The following is a 25,837-nucleotide window of genomic DNA, read 5'->3' as shown; positions in this document are numbered from 1 at the left end:
TATACACTAAGCCGTAAGAAGAATAGCAAGAGACGTGTTTTCTCAAATTCCCTTTAAGTTCTTGGGAAACAGCTTTCCCTTTTGTCACTGGAGCTGCCATTATTCTAGTTCACAGTGCTAGATCTGTAGCAAAGCTACTCAGAGTGTCCCTTGTGCTTATAAATCTGGAGTAAAAATCTATAGTCATACACTGACTGCATATTTTTAGGCAGGAATAGATAAAACCAACCGGTTTATATAAACCTCTATTTTCTATTCACACAAAATATGGTTTTACAGCTCTAAACACATAACTTGTCTTTAATTTGATTTAAGGTTTTGTATTTCATCTGATAGTAACTGAACTGTATTGTATTGTCTCAGATTAGTACTAAATTCTGAGCTGCCATCAGCAACAGGGCAGTCTTAATTTTATCCATCAGTAGAATGAGAAGAGAGAAAAATGTATTTAAAGAACTGGGAGAAGAATACTTTGCAGAGTTAAGGCTTCAAGAAGGCAAAGGGAATTAGTTCTTTATTCTTTCTGCTAACAATTTGCAATCTGGAAGAGTGAAAAGTCAGTCATTGAATATTGTGTCAACACATGTATCTCGTCTTTCATTGTAACATTATACTGATGTTTTTGCATTCTCAGAAGTGGACCTGCTAGTGTAACTTTTCATTACATGAAAGTTGGGAGGATTTAATAATAGTAGTTTGATTCCAAGGTGTTCCATGTAATTGTTATTTTTTCTGTAAATCTTTATGCATCTTCAAATTGGTAGTGTTCCATTTTCACTTGTAGCATTTTATATTTTTTTTTCTCTGAAAATAATGTGTTCTCAACACTCATATCTTAGCTTTTGGAATTAGAGGTAGCACAGAGGCAGATCCCTTCCCATATACTGATGTGATAACTTACGGCTTATTTAGAAACTCGTTTGTTTGTTTTAAACTTCAATACAATGAAGTAAAATTAAAGAGAAGTGACTTCTAAGCCCTTCTTGAAGTCTGTGGGAGTCTATATTGCCTTCAGCAGGCCAAGGTCTCCTCCTCTGAAATTTACCTGAGAATAAGAATTAGAGGCCACTGTAAGAACTAAGCTGAAAGCTTCCCTACTGAGGCTAATTGTGACACTTTATGATGTCCCCAGAAGCACTGTCAGACAAAAATATTTTGATCATTGAAGGAACTGGGCCTTCAGGCAGCCACTGACAGCAGTGACACTGTAGTCACTGGCATAGCAGATGAACAGAGTGAATTCAGGTAAATGCTAAAACTTTAAAGCAACTGTCATAAAAATCTCACCAAATATGCTAATTGTTGTAGAATGCACACCTGACAAAGTATTTTTCATTTTCTTAAAGGAGGTGGACGCAGACAAGACTGCCAGTTGGAAACTCCCAGATTTTAATGCTGGTTTACACTCAAATTCCATCTGTGATCATCAAAGGTTATTCACTTTACTCACTGTACTTAAATTCTCATTTACTGAAAGGGGCATGTCAGATGGTTATTTAACAAAGAGAATTTTAGATCTAAATCAATTGCCTCTAGAGTGACATATTGAGGTAAGATGTTTTGAGAGTTTACAACGTTATACAATGACAGCATATGTTTTAAGACATTTGTAGGGTGGCCTCTGGCTCCTCATGTTTCCCAAGACTGTGTTGAATACACTCCACACACACTTCTCTGTGAACTCCAGTTTCTCTCTAACACTGGGACTGTCCCTTCAGTCCATGAAGCAGTGGGGAGGGAAGGCCATGTGGAGAGGCAGAGGCAGCATGCTTACAGAACAAAAGTGACTTTAGCCAGTGTCTGTTTTGCTCCCTGACAATATTGCTGCTGTTGTGAGGGATTAGCTTCTTCAGACAGTCCTATCAGGACTGCAAGGTTCTCAGGCTTGAAAAGCTACCAAAAGGGAGTGCTCAGCCATGCCTGGACTCAAACTATTGTTTTGTAATAAAAGTTATAAACTGAACCTCGGCAAACAGTCTTAGTGAATAAATGGTGCAGTTGATGCTATATTCTTTGAGTAGCAGAGAACTTAGTAGTTTGTGTCTCAAGAACACCAGCTAACACATAACTCAAGGTCTGTACTGTTGACATCTTGCACCTTTGTTCCTGTTTTGCCCAGTCTTTTCATCTGCTGACTGCTGTTCCCATTTGTGTTGGTCTACACCTAAGAAAGTGTTTTCCTTGCTGAATAGCAGAGGCAGGGCAATTCAGATGCCCTCTTCAGAGCATAACAAGATTATAAGAGGAGGCAGAGTCTGTTACCTCTGTCTATTGTTTGCATTAATTTAGACTTAGTAATGATGAAAATCCTTTTTCCCTATTCAGTTGCTGGACTCTTAAAGCTGTCAGCTTGTCCTGGTTTGAAACAGAATTTCAGTAAAACCCTCTTTGAAAGATTGCAAGAAATGCTCCTAAGCCAACTTATTGTCATTAAACATTTAGTAAGAAGATTCAGTTTAAAATGCCACGAGTTGGCAACCACTTCATTTAATTAACATTGATTCTGAAAGCACAATATAAATTTTAGTGCTTTTTTTAATCACTCTTTCTTTATATTCCAGTTGCACTGATTCTAAAGCTTATATGATTATAATCACCCTGCTCAAAGTAAAAGGATTTTTCCCGCGCCTTCCATTCCTTAAATTGTTTTTAGATTTCCCAAGGGGCACATATTGTGTAAGATTATGATGATAAAGATTTTAAGGCAATTATGTTCCTTTAGTTGGAAGCTGAAGTTAATGTTTTTGAAGGCTGCGTTCCCAAGAGCCCTGATAAAAACAGAAGCCATGATGCCCTCTTTTACATCTAAGTCGACCAACTGTCAAAAAAAAGGCAGAAAGGCTAGCCTATCTTTGTGAACCACAAGTCAATTTTTCACTTAATATATCTGCTTTTGGTGGAATAGAAGATGTCTATAACGGAACATTAACAAACACTGTAATTTGCTGGGGTCAGTCAGGTCTGTAGCTTTGTGACTCTGAGCTCTCTTAAATTATGCTATCAGCTTTCAAAACCTTATTAGGTTTAACCCATTTCGGCGCCACTGGCTTCTCGGAATCACCAATACACCTCTAATCAGAAAACCACAGAGAAGCCAATCTGCTGCTATCAGAAACCTCAGTACAATTTTGTGTATTAATATTTCAGAAAGCATGTAGGAACACATGCTCCCTGCTGAGCATTACAACCAGGCAAGCTATAGTAACAGCGGAGACAGATCGCCAGTAAACCTGGCCAGAGAAACTTAAAGCTGTCTCTTGTCTGGCTGTGGATTTGGTAACCAAAGAAGGGGAAATGAAATGGGTTATTTGGCTTGCGATTAATAAATTCCCATAACTGTCAATTGAGATGACACACGTAAGTTACATTTCTTACAGGAACAGAAAATACGTAAAACAGCATCTAAAGGCTACAGTTTTTTGCACTATTTATGGCTGACGTTACAGGTCCACCCCCCCCCCCCCCCCCCTTTTTTTTCTTTCCCTTCCCACCTCTGGTGAAAAGACATCCTTGCAGCATTTCCCCTGTGTTTCTCACAAACAAGAGGCCAAGAGGCTGTGCACGGAACAGGTCGTTAATGTACTGAGTATCAGCACGTAAAGCCACAGAGAAAGAAATACAGAGAGAAACAAGATACCTTCCTCCCATTAGAGAATTTGTAATCAAACACAAGAGAAACGTATCTGACAGCTGTTTGGCTGTTTTTCTTAGCGTAGCTCTGTCGGCTGAGGAAGCTACCAGGGCTTGGAACTTAGATTGGGGCCATCTCCCTGTGGGCCGCGCCCTGGGCAGGGTGAAGCCTTAAAGGTGTGAAGCGAAGAGGCCCTAAACCTGGCTTGACTACCTTAGGAACGGTACTTTCTTTTCCTCTCAGATGGTAAATGGGGTTCACAATGCTTTGCTGCCCCACGGAAAGGCAGGGACCCGTGAAGGGTGCCAGGGGCCCCAGCCCAACCGTCTGTGGCCAGTAGCCTTTGGCCCAGGTGCCATTAGCGGCCAGTGGCATGGCCGGTTGCTGGTCCCTGTGTCCGCCCTGGGCACCCCATTTGGCCTGGGTCCCTGTGTCTGCCCTGCAGCTCCACTAATGTCGGAGGGAGGTGGAAGGTTGTTGTAGTGTGCAGGTAGAGCCACGGCCCTGAGCCGGCACCCTCCTTCTGTGTGCTGCCTGGGACAGGGGGGAAAAAGGGACTTTTTTCTATTTATTTGCTGATTTTCCTCATTTTAGAACTGTCTTATGTGGGTATCAGCAGCTACAGTGACGGCCGGACATGGCAGTCAGAAGCACTGAGTGCAGTGGTGGCGCTGGGCACAGCCCAGAGCTGCCCATTTCCTCTGCTATTTGCATTGCACTAAACTATTCTTTAAAAAAAAAAGAGTCTATTTCAGTGACTGTTGTGATATTTGGTGAGGTGTTCTGTGGAGCAGGTGATAGAAATGAAGTACCAGCTGTTACTTGGCCCAGCTTTAACTTGATAGGAAATCATCTCCTGAAAGCTTCCATAATAAAAAGTAAACTTAAAAATTGGAGGAAAAAATACACGTATACACATGTAATTTGGAGGGCCTATATAATGCTTTAGTGTTTAGAATTCCATCATCTAGCCTGCTTTTTTTTTTTTTTTTTGGTTCTAGATGGTAGAAGTTACGTTATTTGGGTTTCTATTTATGAAAATAGTATAGTGGTGTATATATATATATATTTTTTTTTTCTGGGCTGCCTCTTTCATCTCAGGCTTTATAATTTATTTATTTATTGTTCATTTGTTTGTTTGTTTAATTTCCTGAAGATCATTACTCAGAACATGCTTTTGTTCTTTGGGATGTCTGTAAATAAGCTGTCTAGAGAACATAACTGAGTGTTAGACAGAAGCATTGACTTCATAGGTTATGGGGATGTACAGACCAACAAAAATAATAAAGCTACCATTTACATTATAATCTAAAAATTTAACAATTTATACTGTGAGTTGTGCTGACTCCAGGGAATCTAAATCCAAGATGTCACCAAAAGCCGCTAAAGCTTATAAAGCTTTAATACTTTAATATTTTTATTAAATACTTTATTGATCTACATTGACACTAATGATACTTTAAAGGGATTATCCGGGGCAAATCAAAAATGCATGTCGTGTTGTAAGAGCAAAAGTTGATGGTACTTGGTAGTTTATAATTCTAAATTATCTGTTGGAGTAGGTGGTGCTCCACTATATAAAAACCTAGGTTTGTTTTGAGTACTTGTCTTCTGAACAGCAACAATTTCCTCCGTGCTGTCATAGCCTCTTTTACCACTGACTCTGTGCCAAGATGGTGTGTTGTGCCTGCTCTTTGACTTAATATTTTTATGTGATACAAAATAGAAAAGACTTAGCAAGAGAGACAGATTTGCTCTGATCTGGTAAAACAGCTTAAAATGTTTTAGGGAACTCTCCTAAGAGATATGGCTGAGAAGTAGAGATCTCTCACAGGTTGCATGAACAGTTTAACTTCTGAGCTATTACATAAAAGGTTGTTACTTGCACTTCTCATCTCTGCTTTAAAGAATAAGTGACTAAAACTAAGTGATCTCAACAGACAAAACCCTTCAGAACTGCATTAGGTGAGTTGATCCATTTTGATCAGTAAATAATCTTGTAGGATTTTTAGATCCTGTTTTACCTCCTGCACAGTATTTTTATCAGGAAAGACCTTTCATTTCACCTCTTAGAAGTCAGCACTGTCTTTAGCCTTATCCAGGTATTTGATAGTTCATACATGTTCTGTGTGCTTTCAAAGTACTATCGATGACTCAGAGTTTCTGTCAACCAGTTCTTTACATATGCTGCGACATCCACCAAGATCAGATGATTTGAAAACATATTCCTGCTGTTTAATTTCCTTTGTAGTTTTCAGAATGGTTTGAGAGTTTTAATGACCCTACAAAATCACTAATGTCAAAACATGTCATTAAGATGTAGAAGAAAAATGAAGAAGAGCTCATACAGTAGAAACTAATGTGGGGGCAGCACAAGGAGACCATGAACCTTACAGGTCAGACTACAGGGAGAGTAAGCTACTTCACATGCCCCTCTCCCCTGTACATACACAGGTGAAATGATTGCTGTTGACTGTGAGCAGAATTAGGTTTGTTCATTTCTATGCTTAAAGATGAAAGGGTGCAAAGAGTAAATCTTTGCACATGTGCGAAGTTGTAACTTGTACCAAGTTGTGTTATGTACTGCCCATGATTCAATTTTTTTATTATAATTCCTTATCTGAGAAAACAAAGATATAAGAATTAAACTTTTGGCAAAGAATTTTGAAGATAAGTGTTCAAGATTTAGTATTTGTTATATGTTTATTGATCCATTCAGCACTTAGTTTGACAGTGGCTAAAGAGGAAGCTTTTAGGTACTAGTTCATAATGTCAAAATGCGTAAGTAATACAAAACTTCTGATAAAGAGTGGTAGCACTGTGTGTGTGTGTGTGTATGTGTAAAAAAACACCCTACTGTCAAGCTAACTTGACATTCTTAACATTTTGCCTTTTTAATATATGATCACAGAGAAGGAACATAGATTTCCTGTTCTGAGAGTAACAACCTGTTCTGCTGGAGAAAAAATATTTAGCTAAATGTTTTTTAGAAACGTTTGCCAGGATGACATGTAACTTCCAGGAAATGCAATAAGAAAGCCGAACAAATGGAGCCTACTTTACTATTAGTTGCTTGGCGTTGTCTGTTTTATTGCTAAAGGCAGATTTAAAATGTAGAATTGGATCTACTAGTGCCATCCTGATTAGTTGGAAAAGTAAGATTCTGTAAGTGGAAAGTTAATCTTTAATTTCAGAATTATTCCACAGCATTATGAAGATAGCTATCTTACTGTCAATCTAGTGAAAGAAAGATAAAGCTGTCTTACGGTATTATGAACTTTGTTCTCTAGAATGATGCTGGGTCAGGTGTAGCGGACTATAGCTTCTCACTGAACAAAGACGAACCACCTTCTAATCTTTATGCATAGATTTTCATGACAAGATTATAGAAATCCCCAGATCATCCAGTTGTCTAAGGCTGAATGACAGAAATTCTGACTGAAACACACAAGGAATGTTACTAGCTATGATTATAATCACAAAATTAATTTCTTGCATATTCCAAATACAAGCAAGTAAACCTTTTTTTTTTTTTTTTTTTTTTTTTTTTTTAACTCACCTAAGCACCAGTGGGCCTGTTGGCATGAACTTGGATTAAAAGATGAGACAAATGATGAAATGTATGAAATCTCTCATACCTGTTTCCTAGACAAATCTTGAGAAAAATCTATGTCTAGTTCTAATCTGGTCAGTGTGAGTGAAATAATATTTCTTATGACTTAGACTGCTTTGGGGGGGGGGGGGGGGGGGAGGGTGGTTGTTTGTTGAGGAAGAAGAGCTCCAGGGAGTGTTCCACCCACCACTACACCATTGTGCAACTTAAAAGCCTTTGAAGTAGCAAATATAAATATAGTTAATGAGAAAAAATATTTTAATAAAAGAAAAATCAGTACACATTTGCATACCTTTACAGAATTGTTCAGGAAATACAATTCCAGATTGGACAGAGTCCAGGTATAAATGTCACTGGTGCTTACCTTACAGTAATTTCTGATGTTCATACTCAGAAAATTACCCTGATTTGATAGCAAGCTAGGAATTAAAACATTTATTTAAATAGTCTTGAGGCAGACATTTTCATGCCTTCATGCCATGTAATAAAATATATTTTTCTCAATTAGGGAAAACATTTGCATTGCTTTTTTTCCCGCCCAAAGAAGCTGGGTTAGGACAGACAGTCTTCATTATGCTTCCATGTGAATTCAGGCAGAATCTTGATTTGTTGAATTAAAAGCCTGGGCAAACTTGTCTTTTGTTAAAATGGGGAGAATTTCTTCTTTCAGATCTTTTCGTATCCTGAAATGTCAGCATGTCTAGACTTTGGAGTTTGTAGGAGACAGGTGGCAGGGGTGGTGGTGGGATGGGTGTCCTCGGGTTTTTGTGTTGGCCTTGACTTACCCAGGAGACCTGCTTCCCTTCTAACTGGGTTCTCTTGATTTGTTGATGAAGCCAGCTTCATCTTCCTAGAACCAGAGCGAATAATAGTGTTTCTTCCATCAAAGTTTCTAAGCCACAGTTGTGTTGTTTGGTTTTTTTTTTAATGTGCATTTCATTTTATTCCACTTTTTTTTTTTCCTTCAATTCCTGCAGATCTACCTGAAATCCATTTCCTTCCCCAAATATTCTGGGAACTCTGCTTTTAAAGAACAACAGACTTCTTTCCCTGCTGATTAGATAACCCGACTGTCTTGCTAATTTGCTTCCAACAATGCAAACCTGATGAAAATCAATTAAAATTTGCAGAGATTAACAAAAGGGTTGTTTTTCAGTCACCTTTCTGGAATCTATTGGAAACCTTTCCAATTTCATAATAATGTATAGCGATTTCAGAAGGAGTCTGTATTTGACTACAAGAATCCCGAGAAACTAGTGCTGGTGAAGTAGTGTTTTGCCATGTCTTTGTATAATGCAGTTATTAGTTAAAATGCAAAATTTGTGATTGTGTCCTCGGTTATTAGCATTTTGTGTACTTTTACACAAGTTGAGTTGCACTTCATAAGAAAAAAAATGACATTGAAAAAGCACTTTGCATGTGTAGTTGTACACATGTGGATGTACGTCAAAATTATGTTGGTGTCTAACTATTGGGACAGAATTTGGGAGGTTAAAGAATAAATTAGGTGTATACCTGCCCTTGTAGATTTATTAGACTTTAAAACTGAAAAACAGACAAGTAAAAGCATAGAGTTTTGGATTTGTAAAAACTTAAATAGCTGGTAACTTGATTTTTGCATTTCTGGATTCTTATCATTGGTGTAAACAGGGACATGAGCAGTTTCCATATATTTGAGAGCATGGAAACACATATATTTAAATCAGTAAATATGCCTCTGAATGTTTACAAAAATAATGCATACAGAAACAGACTATCAGTCGCTTTTTGTAATGGGTAAAAAGGTTTGTGGGTAGTACCAGTTCTTTTCATTAAACCAATTTCTAAAGAAGGTATATTTGTTTTTTTTTCCTCTTTAAAACTAAAAAGAAAACCATTGCTTTGAGGTAATGCATTCAGGACTGTGTACAGCTTAGGCACAATCTGTTTTGTTATTTTTCATATGAACAGGTTTAGTTACTCTGCAAAAAATGTCTTTTACATGGTCTGAAAGTCAGGATTTCACACAGGTATCTAATTTATAAATTAAATTTCTGTAAAGACAGGCTCTCTTCATGCCACTGATAAGTAAAAGCAATTTCAGGTAACAGAGGCATTGTTTTCTTCAGAATTTTTAACAAGCTGTCAAAAAAATATTTTGGGTGTTTTAAATAACAGTAGAAGGTTAGTATTGCAAAGTTTCTAATCCTTCTTTTCATACTATGTACCTCAGTGTCTAAAGCAGTTGCCTGTCTGGTTTTTGATTCTCAATCCTCTGGTCATTTTTAAGTTTTCAAATCATATTTTAATGCATAGAGGTAGATTGGACCTTCAAAATTTGTGAGGCTGTAAATACCTACGTGCATCTGTAAATGTATTCTTGTTGCTACACCCTGACCCTAGGAGGATACCAAAAGTTAGAATGGTTCATTCTTTTTTATTTTTCTTAAATCCTGCCCTCCCCCCCCCCCTTTTTTTTTTCCCCCAGTTATGACTGGAAAGCCTCCTGCTGGTGTAGAGATTAAGATTTATACTTTAATTGTACTGTGTGAAATAGTTCCTTTATGATGTGATTTTTTTAGGATATTGTAATAAAACTACTTTGCTCTTGCAGTGCATGTGACAGTACACGTACAGCATGGTACGGTGTCTGGTAGGGTACTTTACAAAACAAACTCAAAATCAATGAAATAAGATTCCTTATAGATATCTGTCTTTGTTACTGTAGATTTTCTTAGCTGCTTAAATACCACAGCCAACTGTTGGTTATTTTTAAACTGATTTTTCCTGTTTAAATATTCTTACTCCATAATAACAGCTTTGTTTTGTTGAGACTTCCTGCAATTTGTTGGCTTTAATTCACATCAGGGAAAATCGAGTTGTGTGCAATACTCCAACAAAATTGTTCATTATTATTCAGTATTACCTTAAGATAATGTAACTAAATTTAGTATCTGGCAAAAAATCTGAATAACTGCTAATGGTATCCTGTCAGAGTGAATCAGAAACTCAATACAGGACAGAGCAGTAAGTGTTACTCATTTTTAACTTTGCCAGCAGAAATAATAGAACAAACAGGAAGGTGCAGCACTGCAAGTTATCCATTTAATTGGCACCACGTAAAGCTGACCTTTAGTTTTCAAAAGCATAATGTATATCTTGTGTACACATCAGGAAGAGAAATAAATGAAATTGGTGGGCTGGGCTCCTCATTGTAAAAAATATATATAATCCGTTTTACATTGACACAATTTCTGGAGATTCTGGAAGCCATCCAAAATCCATTTTCATATTTTCAGACAAATAGCTGACACTTTAATGATCAGCTATTTAAGGTCAACAATTTAAAACAGAGTGGTCTACTTGTTCTAAATGAAATTTAATGTTTGAAAAGGAGTTTAATGGTCAGCTAGATATGCAGTATCTGGACACATAATTTGACCTCCTAGAAGAAACATGTCTGCCTATGTATCGATTTATATGCATATCTCATGATGTTAACAGTGCCATAAAAGTTGGTTGATTTGATTAAATGCATTTATCATTCTGTAATAGTGTATGCAGTGTCTCGTGCTTTATCTAATATTAAAGTTTTACTCTTTGAAAGGCAAGCTGGTTATAAAATGCTCTGTCTGCCTCGACATACTGAAAGACACATGGTATGTATACCCAAATCATATATCAGATCTTGCTTTTCTAATTAATAAACATTGTGGCAAAATTTTGCTCTTGGCATATTTTGACTTTTGCTATGTATGTTTTTAACAGTATGTTCCAAATGCTAGTTTGTCATGTTGTATCATCATTCTTTATTTCATAACTTAGCAATCACAACAGATTTTTGTAGGTGTACTGCCTACTGAAACACAGTATCTTGGTCAATACCATTTAAATAAATGCCAAGAAAACATTAGCTCTGTTTAATATAATTTTCAGCATTACATATTATGGAACCAAAGCTTTATTATGCTCCAACGGTGATATACAAAATAATACATATAGCAGGTTGAGGTGCAGTTCAGAATTTCACAGCATTCTTAACAAGAATAAAGCTAAAGCTTTAGAGAATTAATTGAAACATTGGATGTAGAGCGCTTTGGATTATCTTTCTTGATCATGTGATTGAAAAAATATTTCTTACACATGCTTTCTTAATACAAGATCACAATAATTACAGCCAAGTAAATGCCTCAAAAAATTGTGTTTGTACTGAATAAAATAATATGTTAAATTGCCCTTGCCTGTGCTCAAACTTTCTTTTTGCTTTCCCCAGCTATTTTAATGAGTTGCTTAATAGGAAGAATATTTGCGGAAAAAGCTGTTTTTCTTAAGGGTTTTCTGTAATTGTTTTTGACACTATCAGTCTCAAAGGATAGTAATCACTCAAGAATTATCATTATAAAAAGTTGCTGGGACAGTCATATTGTAGATCAAATGCTGTGTGTCTGGTCCTAATTAAAAACATGATTAAATATCTCTGGACACCACTTTAAATGATTTGATAAAAGTTATTCAAATATGCTAGCTAAAACTGCCACCACACAATTGAAAAAAACAAAATGGTTGAAAGGTGAAAGCCGTGTCCATATATAGGAAATTCAATAGACTAGTTCCTTTATCAGCTTTCTGAATAAACGGAATTCAGTAGCCGTGCAAAGGGATAGTGCGATGGCACCAGATTTTTGCCCAGAACCTGGAGCAAAGCTACAGCTTAGGCCTGCCATGGGTATCCCCTCCTATTGCTCATCCAAATGTGAAGTGGCTGTGGTTTGAGCTGGGGACCAAACCAGGTGGCATCCCGAAGGCCTTTTCAACTTAAATTATTCTCCGATTTTATCGTTACCAGCCCCCACGCCCATAAAGCAAATAACATTAGTGAATTTGCCTCATTCTTTTGAATCTGCCTCTTTTTCCTTGGTTGCTGTCACAAAAACTCAGCTCCAAAATTAATATTCCTACTGGGCTGTTCTGCTGATGGGACTTGCAGAGACAGTTGAGTGTCGTGAGGCTTTGTGGAAACCACTTACTTTAGCCACAGTGATTATCAGCCTTTTGTTTTTAGTGGTTGAACAGCACCTTTGTTAACTTAGTACGAGGTACTTAATTTTTATCCTGTCACTGCACACTGAGGGGCGTAATCATACCCCTTTAACTGAAGGCATTTTATGTAACTGCCCAAGTTAGGATCTCAGTTGTAGCTCATAGTCCTGCAACACCTCATGCCTGTCTGTACTGGAAACAGTGCTCACAGTCCTGGCAGCCTGAAGCTCCCTCATACGCATCAGTCTTGTACAATACAGTACCTTGTGGTGGTAACTGGGCTATCTGTAAATAAGATAAACTTTGCAAACATGTCCTTCCCAAAAGACTTTATTAGCTTGGTCAAAAGGGGAAGAAAATGCTTCAGTAGACAAAACTGCCTGTTCGGGCCTAGTTCTGTATGATCCCTGGTTTACAGAGCTGTTCTCAAAGACGTTGTCCACACCAGGAGGGTACTACTCTCAAGTTGTACTGTGCTGACACAATGAACCTGTCAAAGTCATCATCTGTTTAGGTGGTGTGTGTAGAAGTGTGAGCCCCATCATTTCTGGCGTCTGTTCTCAACCTTCTGGAGCAGGGCGAGGTGGACCTGCAGCACAGAGCAGTATCCGTTAAATCCCTTTGCTGCGATTGCCAGAAGCCTGTCTGGCTGCACCTTCAAAGCTCTTTGAACAAAGAGGGATCTGCAGTAGGGTAAGGAAAAGTGACACAAGCTTAACTAGCTGTGTTCAAAACAATAATTGTGTGCAATCTTCTTTGAATTGAAGAGATGAAGAAAGAAGCAGGAGAATCTTCCTTTTTCTTGTATGGAATGAATGAGTAATGGGTTAAAAAAAAAAGTGGAAATAAGATCAGAGGGTTTGATTAAGAGGTGATACTGTTACCGTTCTTAGAACATTATTAGTGAAATGGAGAAAATCCCTGTAGGTAAATATACAAAGATGATGATACCTGTAACAAATCTTCCTTTTATATGTTTACGGTAGATCTTGATATTAAATATGATTTTTTAACATGATTGTATGCAGTCTGCTTAACCTCTTAATACTAAAAGGATTAAGAGTTCAAGTGAAAGAAAAAAGTTACTAAATTTCCTGTAACCTCATATCTTGTTAAATTTTGTACACCTTTTCACAGTGGATGCAAAACAAGGTTAGATCTTAATTATCTCCTTGTGTGCACTAGCATCTTATAATTTACACTTTGCCTGGGTGTAAATTACAGTCAGTTTCAGAACATTCTCTCAGGAGTGGATTACATGAAGGAAGCTTGAGAATGAGGCCATAAAGTAGTAAACTCTTAATTCAGAATTTGAGTGCCAGTATGCTGCTTTTGTTGAAAACTGTGTTTATTTTATTTTATTTTATTTTATTTTATTTTATTTTATTTTACTTTATTTTATTTTATTTTATTTTATATTTTATTTTATTTTATTTCATTTTATTTTTCCCACTGTCAATTGGGGAAAAAAAAAGGAAAATGAGGAGCTTACTTGAACTGCCTGAAGGGGATTGTAAATGAAGAAAGAAGGGGTTATTTGTTGTTTCTTACATTGCGTCTGGTACAGGCAGTTGACTCTGCAGTTACATCCCAGTTGTGCTTTACAATTACTACTGCTGCACTTTATGCATATGGAGGTACCTGAGGTACCACTATCATCACTATTGGAAGCTGTAGTGAAATTGTATGTCATAGGAGGTAATGTGTTAGTATCACTGAATACATCAAGCAGATCACGCAGTCTGAAGAACAAGATGGTGCTTAATTACTTAATTATCACCTTCTTTTTCTTTTGTTCACTCAGACCCTGTTATAGCTCCACATGGCTAAAGGAATGCTGAGGGACAGACTGTACTAAGGAAAGTGTAGATGTTGTCTTATGTTTGTGCTGTAGTTTCTTTTTTTTTTTTCTTTTTTTTTTTTTCCCTCACCTGGCACTGTGAGAAATAATCATCTTTATTACTGGAAGTACTTTGTTCTTTATTTTCATCTCATCTCTTTGAATTTTGATTTGAACAGCTTTATTCTTAAAAAGGGGACTTGGACAACCAACAGGTGTTGATAAAAGTGTGCGGAGAATTTAGTAATGTGTTCAGTGGTATGTCTCGGTCCTGGATAAATTTGTTGCTCTTGCCATCTCTTTGCAGTAGAAGAAACTCATGATTGCACAAAAAGGATTTCAGTATCATAGAGTTAAGCAACATGCTTGTGAATAATGTTAATAAGACAAAAGAGGAAACTATTTTAGACTGCTGAGGAACTAGTAGCTACTAAATAGGTTAGCAGCTAACATGCAAGTGTGAAAAACGAAGTATAGCATGTTTAGAGAAAGCAAATTTTAGAACCATAGAATTTTGTACATTAAAAAAAAAAAAAGTTTATGAAGTTAGAAAGTTGGTATATGAAGAATTCCTTATCTCATTGAGAGGAAATGAATGCAGGTTAGCCACGTGGCGGTTTTGAAAAGGGAAGACACTGAAGGCACAGTAATGGTCTGTTCTGGTGTTAAAAAGGAGAGCAAGATACTAAACATGTATTTACCAGGGCCCTTCAGTGACCTGAAAATTGAAACAGAATTGGACAAGAACGTCAAAGGGGATATTTCTAGAAACAGATGTAAAATAACATTAGCATATATGGACAAGTTAAGGAATAAGGATTCTAGAAATACTCTGACATTACATTTGAAAATAGGGAAAAATAAAGGAAAGCATGGCTCTGCCACCTAAGTGAAGAAGGAAGTAATGTGTGAAATAAATGAGCCTGAGCCATTGTTTAATGCCTTTGCTTTCTAGCTTTTTTAATTATTGGTGAGCATGCTTTCAAAGCAATTGCTATTAACTATTAGGACAATGAAAATAAGAACAGGAAAACAGTATGTCAAGAGTAAAACTTGTTTGTTTATTACAGTAAATAAACTACACATCTAAATAAGGACAATGTGATGAAACATACAGGTAGCTATGGAGTTAGCTGAAAAAATTTGAATTCTTAGTACTTCAAAATGATCACAACATCCATAGAGCTTTAGATGAATGACAGTAATACAGCACATTTACACAAGCAGAGGAAGGAAGATTAAAGCTTTGAACAAGTCAGACTAATGTTGATAACAAGGAATACTTATAAATAACTTACTAAACCATTTAAGTGTCTAAAGGGGAGAAGAAACAGCCCGAAAACATTATGTCAAAACATTCTAATTTCTTTCTCCACAGAATGTTGTCTCTAATGGGCTTATTAGGGAGAAAAAAAAAAGTTAAGCATTATTGTAAATACGGTATAGCATTCTTATAAGCAAAAAGGGGAAATAGTGTCTGTGTTGAGTCTGTGTTGAAGTTAAATGCACAGTGGTAGAAACCTGTATTCCTAGAGTAGCTCCTACAGCATAAACTGGCCAACATATTAAGTAGAGCACAAGGTGGTTTTTTTTTGTTGTTGTTGTTTTTTAAACGTTCATTACTGATTTGATTACAGAACTGAGAAAATATTCTAGAAGAAAACCAAGCCCTAGTACTTCTGTGATTCTTGTTAGTTAAGGCAAAATTTGAGACGTATAAATGAAAATTGTGTTTACTCTTGGAGATCTTGCCAATATGAAATATCACTTCCCTACATATGTTGGGAATTCCATCCTAGTATAAGAATGCATAGATTTTTTGTCGTGATTTTGGCAAAAAGGGAATGTCTCTTCCTTCTAGTTTCTTTTACTGTAATGTAGGGCAGTAATCTGGTTTATTAAATTTCATTTGGTTTTCTCAGATGGGGGGAACACTCCAAAATGCAAGGAACGATAGGATTACCTGTCAGTTAAAGTGAGAAACTTGTTCTGACTTTTTTTTTTTTCTCCACATTTTATCCTAGTTTGCAGTTGTTTATATCTGATCCATATTTAAATTTCAGTAGGCAGAAAATCTGAGTTGTCTGCTGGAGTCCTGAGATTAGCAGTGAATCCACTTTTGCTTTCACTGTACAATTATCTTAGAATACACGGGAAAGCTTATGTCACACCTCAGTAGCCCAGCAGGTATTTGAAATGATCTTTATGTTATAAGCTCTGGTAGCCTTGGCATGCTGTTGATGTAAGAAGTATTCTCTCTCTCCTAAATTACTGATCTGGAGCTTTAAAATACAGAGGTTTGCAGAAGCTACCATTTAATATTAGTAAGTCTAGGATCACAGTCAACATGAGAAATTGCATCAAGCAACAGAGAACACTTTTTTTCATCAGCCGTAATTGAAAGCCTATTTTGCCTTGATCCCTGTACTTCCACTGCAGTAACTTCAGCTCTTCCTTTATTCCCTTTGAAGTTTATTGTTCTGGAATGCTTCCAGCTGTGTATCTATCTCTTTTCAGCCAGGAGTCCCAGCTTGTCCTTGTGTCCCTTAATTAAAAGAACACATCTGTTGTTCCCTGGTTAACAAGTGTATGTATTCATGTTGGTCAGTCACCAGCTCTGTCAGAACACAGATAAGTACGGACATCACACTTGCCTTTTCATATTAAAACCATTTAATGTGGGTATGTTCCCTACTTCAGTTTTTCAGACTGCTACCATTTTTTCCACAGAGTGTGTAGAAACTTCATCTGTTCGATACCTCTATCATTCTCTCAAACTAGGCTAAAATTGGCCAATAAATCATGACTTACTAAGGAAAATAAGCACAGAGTGCAATTCCAAAAAAGTTTGAGGAAACTGGTGTTAAAACTATAACAAGCACCAAACCTGTCTCTCTCTTTTAAAAGAGTGAAGTAGCATTACTTCATTTTTCAGGTTGGACACTTTGCAAGTCCGTGGCTAAAAGTCTGTCAAAGCTGAGACCTGAAGCCATGTGGAAATGTGTGACTGATGAATAGATTGTACCTAAATTTTTAGTGGATAAATACCTGTGGTTTTTGGTAGTAGATTGTGCCTGAGAAGCTGGCAGGGGTCTTTCACTCAGTGTAAGCACTGTTCAGCAACAACTAAAACATCAGCATGTTATCAACATTGTTTTCATCCTAAATCCAAAACACAGCACCATACCAGCTTGATGATGTTTGTTGGTTCCTTCCAACTGAACTACTCTATTCTACTGTGAAGGAGCCAAAACTAGAACAAGCTTGTTGGCCTAAATATCTCATGCATGTGCCATAAGCATAAGCTATTTAGTTATTTAATATTTCTCTGGCAACCCTTCCAAATACTCATGAAATTTTAATATTTTTTGGTGAGTTATGTGTTTGAAAAATATTATTACTGACATGTTGTGGATTAAATTTATATAACCACTGGAAAATAGTAATAAAATACTATAAAATGTTATGCCATTCATCTGCTGAAATATTCCATACCTTGGTTAACTTTTCTTATTTTTCCATGGGAATGATATCTGTTTGTTACCACTTGCACCTCCATGTTTCCTTCTTCTGTCAAAATTAGCACTTGTAAATCTCAAGTTTTCCTGAATTGTAGGGATTTATACCTTACTTACAAGAGTGCCTTGCTTAGTGTCCAACTAGACTTAAAAACACCCTTGTCAGGAAATCTGGAGAATATTTTTTCAGTGATTGTGGTGTTGTCATCTGTTTACAGTAATTTACACTTAAATGACCTACTGATGTGTTTCAGGGGAATGTGGAATACTTTTAGTTGTGATGGACTTCATCTAAAACAATAGCTTCTCCCTATGTGCCAGAAATTGTATGTCATAAAGAAATCTGTATTGGGGGATGCAGCAGATCTGTGAGATACTTAGGAGCACCCTAAACATTTTCAGGTTAGATCATCTTGATCTCGAGTATCTAATTTGCAATTTGTTAAAACAGACAATGACACTGGATATGTTTCACGTGCCTGCTAAATGCATTTCACTGCACTACCTGGATTTCTGTATTATTTCCCCTTTTCTCATTCAGAGCTAAGTAAAGTCTTTTGACTGCTTCAAAGATACAGATTGCTATCTTTGTAATGGTATTGAAATGTTTTGAAAAAGAAAAATCTACCCTTATTTATTGCCCACATAAACTGCATACTTTATCATACTTAAGTGTGAGCTTTTACATTATATATTCTACAGCTTCTGCCACTGATAAGCTCAGTACAGACACAAATATTGCTTTGAAGGGAGTGTCTCTCACCTTTTTAACTGTTACTTGTGTCCCAGGGGAAGATGGCAACTGTATGGAAGGAGTAGCACAGAGGGGAAAAGTCCTCCAATTCTGATCTGAATGTGCCTCGTGTGTGTATTACAAAATAGAAGAGTGCAGACTATAAAATAGAAATGTTACGTTATGCTTCCACAACCCATTGTGTGGCTCTTTTGTCATTGCATCCAGTTCACTAAAGCTAACACATATTCACTGGCTTTTTTTATTTATTAACTCATGTGGAAGCCAGAGAGATTGTTCTTCCTGCCCCTCCACTCTTACTAGTATCTTACTGGTATGAGAATTGAAGACTAGATAGACTTGAAGGCTACCTGCTAAATGTTGGCTGTGCTTTGAAGAGGAAATATTACAGGTGACAAGTGAAGGGTTATTCTGATACAGGCAAAATAGCTCAATGTCCTCTTCAATGCACTGCATAATCCATTTTTAATGCTACCTCTGCCAAGTCTTAGAAAGAAATACTTTCTTACAGTCAATCTTTAGTGAACTGGTCGTTAGAGATGTTACTGAGCAAACCCTTTTAGGTTATCTCTGAAAACTTCATGAACTCCCGGACTGCTAACTTCAAATCTTGAATTAAACAAGGGATCCAAATCTCTCAAACAGACTTATAAATTTATAATTTGGAAATGTAAATCTTACCTACAGCTAATATAGATTTGATCTATGAGTAGCGTAGGTTAGGAAATACAGTTTTAGGAATGGAAAAAAAATATGTTTAAAAAAAAAGTCACAAGGGTGTTTTTTCTTAGCTCTTATTTTATGTCAGGTTTTGGTAACATAACCTTAGAGCTTTAATATAATCCTTTACTAAAGAAGCAAAACTTGTGCCAATTTGCTGATTTAAATATCCGATATAAGCTCTCCTTTGCTTTGTAGTAGTAATTTGTGATGAAGAAAAGGTTACTTTTTGCTAGTGGAAATGTCTTAAGTTGCTGAGCAATACGTTAAGGTTGATTAATAGCAGTATTCATATTATGGTTGATCAAGAAAAAGACAGTTTTCAGAAGAGGTCTTGAATGTCAAGGTAATATTTGTAAGGCAGCATACAGAAATGGAAATTCTAAGTCTTTTCAAGCCATTTTTTTGTTTTGTGTTTCTTCTAGATTTAAGGGAACTAGTTGTTTTTGTGCTTATGATGTTTGAATAGTATGATAGCTCTCATAAAATGAAATACAAGGATTACTTAGGATGACTCTGTTCTCTGGTAACTGGATTTTGGCCTCAAAATATTAAACATACCCAGGCTACCATCTTTTAAAAGGTTATAGAATTAGGCATTACAACCATTTCATCTTTAATATTCTAGTAATATTTTGATATTTTTATGGAAAGTAGATATACACATTAGATGCTACAAGTTTTGATTGTATTGAGTGATTTGTATGTTTTGTTTAAATATAAATTGTATGAAAACAGTATGATTTATAAGAGCTTGCAGATATTGAACTTATTTGAAGAGGCAAACAAAACACTTTTCTGACACCTAAGTAGCCAGTCTGTTCAAAGATTCTCTTAGAGATGAAAGAAGGTAAGAATGGGTTTTACAAAGATCAAATAGAGACGTTTTGTCAGAACTACATCTTACAGCCCTCCTTTTCTATATCACTCAAAAGTTTAAGTCCTTTCAGGAGGTTATATATGTATATAAATGCACTACTACTCATTCACAATCATGAATCAGGGACACTCTGGTGTTGCTGTGTGGTGTTTCTGGTGACTGGCACTGTTTTCTCTTCCCAAACTAGCCCTTGCAGCCAGATGAAGGTCTGCACTATAAATATATCCTATTGCCCTTTGGATATACTCAGTGTATAAAGTAACTTTTTTTTTTTTTTTAACATAACATAAAATTTACATAAAATTTATACAGGTGCAGATAACAGACAATGAAAAATTTACAATATATTTAGCTCCATTTCCCACCCCCCACTTTCTATGCATACAGTTGGCAAGTTGACAGATGTTTTACAGATGTTTTGTGGGCTGGCAATCTGATTCTTCTGTAAGCCTGTGACATCAGATTGCACTCATGGCAAGCAATTGCAGTTTGGGAGATACTTTTCAATATAAATCCTGCATATCTTTCATTTGTGGGGATTCTCTTCCTCTCTTCTCTTTTAAGAATGCCTTAGTCTTTAATATTGATAGAAATCAGTTTGAACTGTTCTTTGTGCTTTAGGAATAGAAGCTGTTGGGCATTGGTAGATGCAGTTGTCACCTATCCAAGTAGGTTAACAATTAGGCAACCCAGAAATGTATTGTGAAGGCAATGTGACACAAAACATTCTTTCTAAATGGCCTGAATAATGTTCAGTATGAGAGTAATACCTTTCTGTGTATTTCTGACCTTTGTCAGAATATAAAGATGGACATTGCCAGTCATTCTTAATAAAGCTCTATCAAGTGTTAAGACAAACACTCCATTACTGGCTGTCTTTGGAGACGTGATGCTTGGTAGCCAGTCATTTTGGTGTGATGCCAGGGCTGAGGTTCTGACTGATCTCCTGAGTGATAAGATGTTATGTTTACTGTAATCATTTAATTTGAAAGCCGCTTTCTAATATCAGTTCCTTAAGTGATGAAAAGAATGCTAATGCTAACACATCTGTTTTTAAAAGTTGAAACCTTTGCTGTACTTTCATCAGTTAAAACTCAGATGTGTTGAAGGAGCACACTTACAACTATTTTCCATGTGAATATAACCAATAATATGTTATTGTTGTAATGGCAATGTTCTTGTGTAGATGCTGGAGTATGATATTAAGAAGTGTAGAGCATTCAGGCAATAATAGTTTTTAAAATTGGAAAATAATTGAGTAAGTCCCTAAAATGTTGGACATACTTTGTTTATTGATGCTTAACCCTCTTTGTGCTAAGTGTAAAAAAATCTTGTTAAAAGAAGTGAAAAGTAATTATGCTTTTTTTTCTTTGTTTATACACAAAGAGTTTGTCTTGGGAGAAAAACTGAAACCACATGATGAGTAGAAAATAGTAAGCTCTCTTCAGTTTCTTAACACTCAAAACTACTAACTTATTGCATATTTTGGTTACCCATGCTACAGAAAATAGGAGCATCAGGCCATTTTTTTTTTCCCTCTAAGTTGTGTTTTATTTTTTTGTAAGTCAGATAAAAAGTTAAAGATTTGCTAAGTAAGCAGTGAATCCTATCTGAGAAAAGTGTGACTTTCTAGGATGCAACTCCCGTTAAAACCTTCCACTGGAGGGAGACAGATATCTGGGAGAAAGTGGTAACTACTATTGTGTTGGTCTACCGTTTCTCTTCTATTTTTCAAATGAAGCTAAAACTACAATTAACTAAAAGGAGGTCTTAGCAAAACAAATACAAACAACTGTTTTTAACTGTGCAATTCATTAAGAATCAAATACTTCCAGTATAAGCATAAATAAACAAATCATTTGGTGTAATAGAATCATTAATAATAATTCAAGGCCGCCTTTCCACGTTGCTTTTCCTGGGAATACACCTTTTCTTCCATTCTATTTATTTGCAAGTCTGTTAGTTTTAGTTTTATCATTCATGTAACAGCAACATCTGCTTCTATGTGGACCTATGAGGCAAATATGTGGCCTTATGTCTTTCTGTAAAGAAAGATAAGTATCTTTTCTTCAGGTCTGGATAGGTCTTCCTTTGTATTTGGCAATGAATGTCAGTACTTACAGAAGTTGATGTGTTTTTTTTGTTGTTGTTGTTTTTTTTTTTAATAATAAATCCTGTAATGGAGTTAAATTTGTGTAGCTATATATTGAAAATATATGTAAGGCATGTTAGGAATCCAATATGTAATTGTTCCGTAGATGAGACTTCTGTAATTCAGGTTTGCAACAGTGGAGCAGTTGACCATCTATTCTGCTGAAAAATGAATTTCCATGCTGTAATGTTCAACTGAGTAGGGACTGATACAAGTTAATGCTAGGATGAAGACTTGAACTTTTCCAGAGAAAAATAAAGATATTTTAATTTTTAATAGTCTGTAATTAGAACTCTGAAATCATTAATTTATGTGGTACATGTCTGCCAACACTAAGAAAACCATCAGTATTCAAACCATCAGTATGATTTGCTGTATTTCTTATATATTTCTTTCTTTTATTTCTTTATTTTTATTTTTATTTATTCTTATATATATATATTATATATTATATATATATTATATATATATTATATTATATATATAATATTCTTATATTATATTTATTTATTTATATTCTTTATTTTTATTTTTTTATTTCTATATATTTCTTTCTTTTATTTCTTTCTTATATTTCTTATATATATTATATATTTCTATATATGTCGTTGGTGGCTTAGAAACCTTCTTTGACTTCTTTCTGAAGGCTTTGAAGTTTAATTATTTGCTTAAGGTAACTGTAAATGTTTAAAACTGTGTACTAGCAAATTAGTAAGCAATGGTATAAGGTGTTTTTTTTCATTATGAACATGTTGAACTCTTCTCTGCTATATTATCAAAATAGCATGGAAGCATACTCTTCTCTATTATGTCTCAGCAGATATAAGATTCAAGTCCTCAAAACTATTTTCTTGATTTTTGTTTTCCAGATGTCACATGAAGAAGTAAGATGTTCTTTGGTTTTAGGTTGTTATTAGCAAAGGTTGTCGTAATACTTGCATTTAAAAAATTAAATAAATAAAAAAATAAAACCCAGCAGCAGGAACTCACAGCAAAGATGAGCAGTTAGAGAGGAGGAGAGGTTGGGCAGTTTCCACCCTGTCCTGCAGTCGTGAGTGCCCAGAAACTACTGCGTTTTACCTGCTCCTGTATCACCATGAGGTGTCTGCCCTTACTTCCTCTGGGGTCCTTTGGCACTCTCTAGCTACTGGTAAGTTAGGGTTTCTGAGAGGAACAGGGCTTTGGGTGAGAAATGACAGCCTTGGTCAAATAGAATAATGTATAAATTAATGCATATGATCTAGTATGTGGGTGAAACACCAAACAGATAGATTGTACTCAAAATCCAGCACAGTCTAAAAATTTGCACTCAGTATATTCTTCCCATAGCTATAGTTGTTTTGGAGTGCTATCTAGTGATCTGCAGTGTGCTTGCTTATTATTTTAAAATTTGCTTCCATTTGCATTATATTTTTGTAAAGTCCTGTTTCTAGATGCCCCAATTTCAGTGTGAAATTTGTGTAAACATTAAGACAGTTAAGTTTAAAGTCTCCTTAGATCACAAGGTAATATATAGAACAGTTCTACAAAATAAATGGCAAATTTAATTGGATAGTAATAACTGACAAGATACGACTCAGATATAACTATATGAAGCTCCTGCTTTGTGAACTTAAGATATGTCTATATCAACAACAAAAAAGTGCCAACCTGTACTACTACTTTGACTCTAGTATGGTACACGTATTTTGGAATTGCATAAGAAGTCTAATAATAAGATAAATAGATAAATTCACACTTAAAGGACTGAAGTATTCCTTGTAGACTAAAAAATTGTTTCAATTTCTCCCCATTTCAAACAGTGTAATTAACAGTTCTCTTGCTATTTTGAGATCTGCCTTTTCTAAATAACTGAGCCAAATAATTCTTCTGAACTGTAAACATACATCTATGGTCTTCCAGCTTCCAAGCCAGCCTCACCTTCTGTTTCCCCACACTCCCTAATAGCTGTCCTATAAATAAATAAGTAGTGTGAGTCGAATTTAAACCAATTTGCCTGCTGCCATCTCCTAACTAGTCTAGTACCAGGAGATGGTCAACTTGACCATCTGCATCGGATGAAAAAGCACAATGAACAAAGCTAAATGTCATTTATTTCCTTTGATGAAATGACAGCCCCAAATGTCTTGCTCTGTCCCTGAAAAGCTTCACGTAAACATTGAACAAGAAAGGCAACAGAGTGGAATGATGGAAAAACCTGCTCATCAGAGTCCTCTGGGCAGATGAGCAATTGTCCAACATCACCCTCTGAGACCTCCTGGAGAGGAGAGACCAGAATCACTACACTGATTTTTGGCCATCCTTGCCAGTGTCTGCAGATGAGTCAACAAAACTTAATGGCTCATGTTAACAAAGGTTGCTGACAAATCTACAGTAATCAGCGTGGAAACTCGACCTCTGTATTTTGCCAAGAGGAGATCATAGACCAATTAAGCCAGTGTAGTCTTTGTATCTTACCTAGGCTGAAAGCCAGATTGAAAAGGGTCATGGAAGTCAAAGATGCCAGATGGCATAACAGCTGTTTAACATAAACTTCTCAGTCACCTTCACTAGAGCAGTTTAGACAGGGGATGACAATTGAAAAAATCACCAGTACAGAACTGGCATCTGAAATGCAGGTGTAGCTGATTTTTAGAAGAATGCTGGCATTTAGCTTCTCCATGTACTGGTGAAAAAAAGTAAAGTTGATAACGCTTTTGACTATTCAATTTTATGTCTGAAGAATAGTTTAATCCTGCCTCATTTTACTCTACTTATCAGGAATGCGATTTAAATGTCCAGAATTCTTGGAACTGATCCATATATTTCTTAGCACTAGAAATGCTTTTTTTTTTTTTTTCTGTTGACACTCTAATCGTGAATCAGAAATCTGCGGTTTCCTTGAGACCTGGATAACTTTGTCAATCTGAAGAATACCTGCTGAATATTGTTTTAATTTTAGCAGTTCAGCTGAATAAAACAAATCCACATCTTCATCTTCTTTTAAGGTAGAAAACAAACTGCTCAGTCATACCAATCATGTTACTATTTTGCTGAATTAATTTATCTATAAAATTATATTTGAGAAATCTTCTTTTGTAATGTTTATTCATCACCAATTTTCAAAACACAGAAATGCACACAGTTGTTCAAATTCCTTATTTTATGGCTGTGGAAAGTGAACTTCTTAAAAAATAGGTTCTGATATCAGAGTATTTTTCAGATAAATAATGAAGAATTTGATGAAATTGAAATGTCTAGGTTCCAGGCTGTTTCAGCCCACTGCAGTCTGAGGTGTTCTGGTCTGGAAATGTCTATGTATAGTTGGTAAATAAAGCTAGATTGCTGCACATGCTCCAAAAATTTACAGCTCTAGCTGATAGATGTTTAAGGTCATGTAAGAAATAGGCACCTAAACTGTAATTCCTAAAGTTTAAACCTCTTTAAATCTGCTGAAAGAGCTAATCTATTAGGCCTTGTGATCCTCCAGCTAAAACTAACACTGACAAATAGCATTGAGTTCAACCCAAAACATAGCAAGGAAAGAGGTTTTCCCAGCTCTTGTAAAATAGTCTATTGATTAGAAAACCCATCCAAGCAGCAGAAAGCTGGGCTACAGAATTTCCTCAGTATGAGGGAGAATGGACCGACCACATCCATTTCCAATGAAGGTGTCCAAACTGCACAGCCTACAACACTGCAAATTGAATCCTCTTCCCTGTTTCCTGTTG

At 36.0% G+C, this 25,837-nt stretch overlaps 1 protein-coding gene across 13 annotated transcripts in view; it reads left to right on the top strand.

Annotated features, from left to right (window-relative positions):
* The window catches only part of LOC310898179 (uncharacterized protein), a 467,382-nt gene that overhangs the window by 297,437 nt on the left and 144,108 nt on the right, over window positions 1-25,837 (top strand). For all 13 annotated transcript variants that reach the window (XR_014583048.1, XR_014583049.1, XR_014583050.1 and 10 more), the window contains 2 exons: window positions 1,347-1,432; window positions 22,997-23,277. The gene's annotated coding sequence lies outside the window, so the exon portion shown is untranslated. The remainder of the gene's footprint in view (window positions 1-1,346; window positions 1,433-22,996; window positions 23,278-25,837) is intronic.

Source organism: Anser anser (genome assembly GCF_964211835.1).
Source record: "Anser anser genome assembly, chromosome: 4".
NCBI classification, from domain to species: domain Eukaryota; kingdom Metazoa; phylum Chordata; class Aves; order Anseriformes; family Anatidae; genus Anser; species Anser anser.
The sequence above is the reverse complement of the archived record's forward strand: the minus strand, read 5'-3'. Positions and strand labels throughout refer to the sequence as shown.